Source organism: Vicugna pacos, chromosome 26 (assembly GCF_048564905.1).
Source record: "Vicugna pacos chromosome 26, VicPac4, whole genome shotgun sequence".
In the NCBI taxonomy this organism is placed as follows: domain Eukaryota; kingdom Metazoa; phylum Chordata; class Mammalia; order Artiodactyla; family Camelidae; genus Vicugna; species Vicugna pacos.
The window spans coordinates 18,886,804-18,894,546 of NC_133012.1; positions in this window are offsets into that span (position 1 = coordinate 18,886,804).

Sequence of the window (7,743 nt, forward strand, 5' to 3'; positions counted from 1 at the left end):
AGCGCGAGTTGTTTGTCAGAATTTAATTTCCTCACCAGCAGTTTACTGCCTCTGCTGCAGACAGAATGAGCCACTTGAAAAGAATGACAAGTAATTTTTTCCCCCAAGAAAATCTCTGCTCCTGTGAACACTCAGGCAATTAAGGCACTTGTCACTGTGCTATTGGAAAGTGTGGCCATAGACGAGGCTCCACATTCAGATGATGCTGGATGTAGAGGAGAAAGACGGTGTGTAACATTTGAATGATAATGTCATGGGACCAAATATATCTTGGAAAGAGCTAATAGTGCAGGATCTCCAAGGAAGAGATGATAAGTATGAACTCAGTGATTCCAAATCAGAGCTGTTATCCAATTACCTTAAGGAATGAAATGAAATTCTCAAAATATCTAATGACTATGGCTGCCATTCATTTTAATGTTTATGGGTACTACCTAACAGTTTTAGGACGAGGGGAGAATGTCGGAAGAGGGACAAGTAATTACCCAGAGGGCATGTCCATCTCTCATGCCTGTCAAAGACAGACGCGCTGTCCCACTTCTTTGCCAAATTTGAAGTGTTAACCCACCTGCAAATTAGGATAAAAACAAACATTTTTAAAAGATGCTCTTCTCATGTGATTTACATTTTTTACCTGAAATGAGTATTTTTTTCTCTTCTTTCAAAGATAAGCAGACTTTCAAATAGATGAACCTTATTAAAAGCACAAATTCCCTTAATTAAAAACTGGATATTCAAAAATGCAAAAAGGTTCTCCAACTAAAACCACTTATTGGACTGAGATAGTTTCTAATAATAAATACTCTGGAATGCTGAGTTTTTACTTCTAACGGGGAGCGTGACAAAAGTTTTAAATGCCCTCAGGTCACTGAAAAGTGTGGTTCTTCCAGGTAATGTCTCTGCTGTGGAATGATCCGTGCGTCCGGATGTCCTCACACTGACAGGGCTGGGTTTGTCCTTTACTCGCATAATGACAACCCTTGTTGAGTCTCTGCTTCCTTCTACAAGCTTAGCAATGTAAGCCTTACCACCGTGATACTGGGGAGCTCTGTGATTACTATCAGCCCCCTTTTATATAAGAGAAACTGAGACATTTGTCCATAATGACGAGGCTGGTACACAGGAAGCCCCCTTCAGCCTTGAGGGTCTGACCTCAGAGCCCACCCTCCTTACCAACACCTCCCCCTGCACCTGGCAGAAGCCCTCTTCATGCGGGTGGGATGTTCTGGGACTGGGTTGGATGGTCATCCACACCCCTGCTTAGGTAGCTGTACAATCTTCAGATTCAGTTGACTTCATGGATCAAAGTTCAGTCATTCTTATTCTGCTTTTTAAAGGGGGGCTGCTTCTTGATACCTGCACCCCAACGTTTATAGCAGCACTATTTACAATAGCCAAGACATGGAAACAACCCAAACGTCCAATGACAGGTGACTGGATAAAGAACATGTGATATATCAACAGAATATTACTCAGCCATAAAAAGCAATGAAATAATGCCATTTGCAGCAACATGGATGGACCTAGAGAACATCAGACTAAGCAAAGTAAGTCAGACAGAGAGGACAAATAGCATATATCACTTATAAGTGGAATCTAAAATATACAAATGAACTTATTTACAAAACAGAAATAGTCTCACAGATATAGAAAACAAACTTACAGTTCCCGAAGGAGAAAGGTCAGAGGGAAGGATAAATTAGGAATTTGGGATCAGTAGATACAAACTACCATATATAAATTAGATAAACAACAAGAGCCTACTGTACAGCACAGGGAACTACATTTAATATCTTGTAAAAGCCTATAATGGAAAAGAACCTGAAAAAGAAAAGATTTATTTACATACACACACACACACACACACACACACACACACACACACACATACACATGTATAACTGAATCACTTTGCTGTACACCTGAAACATAGGTCAAATATATTTCAATTAAAAAAAACTAAAGAAGGGCTGCTTTTTAAACCAAAGACCCTCAGGGCACACTCTCAAATGCCCACACCTTCGGGCATTGGTGCCTTTTGAGTCACAGACTGAGTTTTAAATTGTGCTCTGCCACGGATGCTGTATGATGGGTGTTGGACCAGCTCCTCAGCTTCTACTTAGTCTCCTCGGCTGGAAAGGAGGAGTGACTAACACTGGGCAGGAGTGGTGTGGAATCAACACCAACAACCTGAAAGGGAGCTGATTACATTCCACGCGTTCCGCGTGGAATCACTCTGAATCCATCCAGCAGCCCCGGCACAAAGTAGATGTTCTGTGAATGCTTTGTTACTGTTGTGACTCTTTCTTCCCTCACTGCCATCCAGATTTTCAAATACGCATTTTAATAGTTTATTATTTTTTAATGCATCCCTTATATTTTTAAACATCCCTTAAGTGCCCTTGAGGGACCTGTTATAATTCAAAGGAGGTTCCTAAACTACTAGTTTACATCATTTGATGAATTGACTCTAACGCCGAAGAGCTTTGGCCGTTTGAATCATTTTCCCACCAGTTCAGTGCCTTGAACCCTGGAGATTTTACAGGACGCGGGTGCAATGACGTCTCAAAATGCTACTTTTTGCTGTTCATCTCCAAAAATTATTTCTGAGTGTCTCCCCTAGTCAATGAAAGCCAGAAACGTTGTTTGCCATTCGGTGAAGGATGAAGAAGGTCAAGTTCCTGCTCTTCAGGAGAAATAAGATGAGAACGTTCAGGGTCAAGTTCACAGCTTCCTACCCTGTGCCCTCTCATTCTGCCCCCTGCTTCATTTAACAAAATAAAAATAGTCTCCCTTTCCCCTTGGCTCCAAATACTTGTAGCCCCCCGACTGGGAACAAAGGACCGAGCCTTGGGCCAGAATGGTAAACAAGTTATAAAAAGCTGCAGACCCAGAGGTGAGAAGGCTGGTTAGCCAAGGACGGATAAGATCCCCAGAGCGGGGCAACCTAAGACGGGCACAGCCGCCTGAGTCCAAGAAGAGTATTGTGAAGCAGCTGCTTCTCATACATTCCACCCTGACAAGCTGTAAGGCTCGCTGGTGCCAGCACGAACATGATTTACTGAAACATAAAGGGTCTTCTGACCTTGAGCCAGACACTGCCTGTGAACCACTTCCCTTGTCATCCTTCTTTGCTATATAAGACTGTGTAACTTAATAAAGCTTCAGAGTAGCCACCAGCTCTCTCTGCATACGGTGTGCACGTGTACATGACATCGCGACACCGACAGTACTTGTGCTCTGAGGCTCAGGTCCCCTTCCCCACTCTGCCCCTTGTCTCCTTCATTCACTCAGCTCAATTTATATTGTGGGTTGCATTAACAAATATTTGTTTAATCTCCACCCTTTGCACATAAAAGTGAACAAAGCTTGCTTGTAAGTAGTCATGGCCTTTGCCTGAGGAAAAAACTATTGCAGGGTGGTCCAGGGTTGTGTGCTATGAAGCAATACATTTAATAAAAACAAAACTGTGATACTTAGTGCTCTTTTTTCTCCACTCCTAAAAAAGCTCTAGTAAATGTTAAGGCTGAAATAATAGTTATATGTTTGAAGCAACAGAGAGTAAATCAAAATCAGAAGAGTTTCCTCACTTACGCGTTTTCTGCCCGGTAACTTGAAACTCATGCAGCGCGATTCTGATTCAGCCCTGTGTACCTGGAGAACCTCGGCCGGGACAGTAAGGAGGGCACAGGGATTAACTCTAAGTAGTTTTCAGGTGAAGATATAGTCACAACACCATGGGTTTCTGAGACTCTGATTGCTTCACAAAAGGACATATGAACATGGAGTGGAACCTCTTATCCTCCAGTCAACCTGGATAACGGGCCAAGGTTGATGCACCCCCACCCCTACCCCGACCCCCATCCCTCCCCCCGCTTGGAATGTTAATCCAGCCAAAGAGGTGGAAGGGGGAAGTGACTTACTTGGGGAAATCTGCCTGTGTCACTGTGAAACCATTCGTATCTGTTCAAGCCTTTGCCTGGGGTGATCCCCATGAGTGTGCGTCCTTTCCTGGGACATGTGTGTGTGCCCACACACACACACACACACACACACACTGCCATCTCAGCTCTGTGTGTGGCAAAACCTCTTATTTACACAATCGTACTTCCTAAGTTATTAATGTTCTGACGTACTGAAATGTTTCAGAAGTACTCAGTAAATATTTGCCTTGAAATCACCCGTGGAATGCAGGCCCCCTGGAGAAACATGACTCCTATTTAGATCAAAGGGACTGGAATTTCTGACTAGGGGTTTAAGAGGAGGTCTTGGCCCTGCCAGAGAGGACCTCGTGGCTTGTATTCAGTGTTTCAATAAGGAAGAATCACACTGATTAAATCCTTGGTGAGTGTCTGTTGCTTTAAGTAGGAAAATTCTTTTTCTTTTTTTGCTTTTCTTAAAAATTTTATTTCAGATTTTTTTAATTGAAGTATAGTCAGTGTACAAGGCGGTGTCAACTTCTGGTGGACAGCATAATGTCTCAGTCATACATGTACATACATAGATTCCTTTTCACATTCTTTTTCGTTACAGGTTACTACAAGGTGCTGAATGCAGTTCCCTGTGCCCTACAGTGTAAACTTGTTCTTACCTAGTTTATACAGAGTAACGTGTTCTGCAAATCTCGAACTCCCAATTTCTCCCTTCCCACCTCCTTCCCCCCCCGCCCCATAACCATAAGTTTGTTTTCTATGGCTGTGAGTCTGTTTCTGTTTTGTAATAAGGTCATTTGTGTCTTTTTTCCCCCCAAGATTCCATTTATAATTGATACCATATGGTAGTTTTCTTTCTCTTCTGGCTTACTTCACTTAGAATAATGATCTCCAAGTCTATCCATGTTGCTGCAAATGGAATTATTTTATTCTTTTTTATGGCTGAGTAGTATTCTGTTGTATAAATATACCACAAGTTCTTTATCCAGTCATCTGTCGATGGACATTTATGTTTTTTCTGTGTCTTGGCTGTTGTAAATGGTGCTGCTGTGAACACTGGGGTACATGTATCTTTTCAAATTAGAGTACTAGGAAAATTCTTAATGACTACAGCTGTGAGGATTTTTGCTCGTGTGTGTGTGTGTGTGTGTGTGTGTGTTTGCTCTCCACTTTATCACTGTAGCCGAGTACAGCAGGCAATATTAAAATTTGTATCTTTGTAGCCCCTTCTCCCTGACAACGGAAGTAAGAGGTGTTTTAACATACTTAGTTCCTGTATTCAGTCATTTATTCGATGGGTAGCAAGTACATTTATAAAGAAGTTAATGAGGCGATTCCCAACTTCACTTGCAAAACAGATTCCTCTCCACCAGTCTGCATGGACGGACGAGCCACCTTCCCCTTCTGGTCAGCCTGAGTCCTTTCCCCGCACACAGGATGAATAAGGACAGTCCCCTCTTTTGGAAGTGACACCACACCCGTCTCTTCTGTCCAAATCCTTGTATAGTCCTATCACTGGGGGGAGATTTGCTCAAGTTTTTCAGTTTTATATAGCTTTTCACTTCCTCTTTGCTACTAGAAACACTAGTATGATACTTTCTTTGGAATGCGATCATGGATTCACTGGCCTTTTCCCCCTATATTCTCAGCTTGCCTCCCAGAGACATGGATTGAGTTCAGTGCCCCAAACTGTGGCTTTTCCTGTGGGATCAGTCGGTGAGTCCCCTCCAAGTCAAAAGGAAAAGTCTCAGGACCTCCCAGCCAGACCGGCCCCTCAGTCACCAATTCCAGCCCTAGGTGGTCCGTGTTTCTCTAAGTACAGCCTTTCTCTTATGCCACCAAGTTCCGGCAGAATCATGGGGTATGTTTATTTTTTAACAGCCACCACAGTGCGTACAGAAGGCACATTACTCAACTGCTTTTGTCATACGTCCTTAGGCACATCAGCAAGACACTTGATTTCTTCCTACTATTCCTTGAGCTACTCATTTCCTTCTGTAAACAATATTTGACTTGGGTTAGCTTGAAATGAAACCTTGTGACTATCATTAAGTGATAGTGAAAGATTGTTTATTGTATAGTATATTTAGCTCTTGTAATTAGGATACACGTATATTTAGTGAAAATACATATATACTTTGGAAAAGGATATAGCTCAAGGGATACAGCACATGCTTAGCATGCAGGAGGTCCTGGGTTCAATCCCCAGCACATCCCCTAAAAACAAGAAAATAAATAAATAAACTTAATTACCCCCGATCAAAAATAAAGTAAATTTTAAAATTTACTCAACAAAATTTAAATTCCTGAGTTGTATTCTTTTACATCTTCCAGAGTACCTAATGCAATAAATACTCTTCTTACAGTGGGCAGGCAAATAAAATCCTATTAACTAACCTGTCATTATACAATTGTCTAAACCGACAGCGTGTAAAATACCAAGAGTGAACCGTAACGTAAACTACGGCTTTGGATAATTACAATGCGTCAATGTAGGTTCGCAGATTGTAGTAAAAGTAGCACCGTGGTGTGGTGTGTAGAAAGTGGGGGAGGCTGTGCATGTCGGGGCATGGGGTATATGGGAAATCTCTGTACTTTCCCTCAATTTTGCTATAAACTTAAAACTTCTCTAATAAATTGAATTTATTAATTAAAATCTTATTATTCAACGCATTTAATGTATCGACGAATCCCCAAATTCCCACCCCAGTGCTCTGGTCTGTGGGAGCTTTCCTTTTCACGTCAGTATCTCATACACACGTCCATAGTGCTCTGGGCCATTTGGAGGGTAAGAAGGTTATTTTAAGCATAAAGTCAAATATGTAAAATTTTTCCTGAATAAATACATTAACGAATGAAAGGAAATTAATTTTAATCCAGGACTTTACCCTTAAGGCATGGATATAGAGAAGATACAAAAGCGGAAACTGGGATACAGGCAGATTGATTTATTTCCTTGGTAAGTGCCCGTCGTTGGTTGATTTACTGAAAAGTTCTAGACTGCTGCTGCCTTATCTTATTTCAAACACTTCTGGAGTGACTCCCATGTCCTGGTGGCTGGCAGTTACATACTGAGGTTGCAGATTCGTGGACACCGCCGATGGTCAAGTGAAGTTTGTTTTCAAAAGCTGCGGGGTAAGTATGTGCCTTGCAGATGTCTGCAAGGAGAGCGTGGGGGTTTGATGGCTAAAGGTGTTTCTGTTCTGTTCTGTTCCTGGAAGAAATCTGCTAGAGAACAATTTGCCTGAATTGAATAACTGTAGAAGCAAGGTTGTAGCTACTTTGAATCTATTTAATCCCTGACATCTGAAAGCGAAATGACTTTGCAGTTGCTCAGAATCAGCGTTCCCTGTGAAATCTTCTGTTATTTCAAGCCAAAGCATCCTCCATTCTGGTTCTGATTTCGTGGGGGAAGTAAGTTAGAGGCGTGCACAGAAGTTGAGGGCAAGAATTTGTCATTTTAAGGGCAGCGTTCAAGAAATCTCAAAATAAAAGTAGCTTTGGGGGAAAGATTATCACAATTGTGGATGGCTTTTGCAGTATGTGAGGCGGGGGTGGGAAAACGATTCCTGTTGCAAGAACGGTGCAACACCTGACTGAAAAAGTTCCTTGATTTTTTTCACCTCTTTCTATCTGGGAGGTAGATGAGATAACTTATTCTTCTTTTTAATCCCATTTTACAGATAGAAACCTGGGGCACATGGTGGTCACCTAACGTGCCTCAGTCTGAGGTAGAGCTCGAGCCCAAGCAGTCTGGCCCCGCTCGGCGAAATGTCCCGGAAGGGACAGAGCGGTTCACGGACCGCGAAGT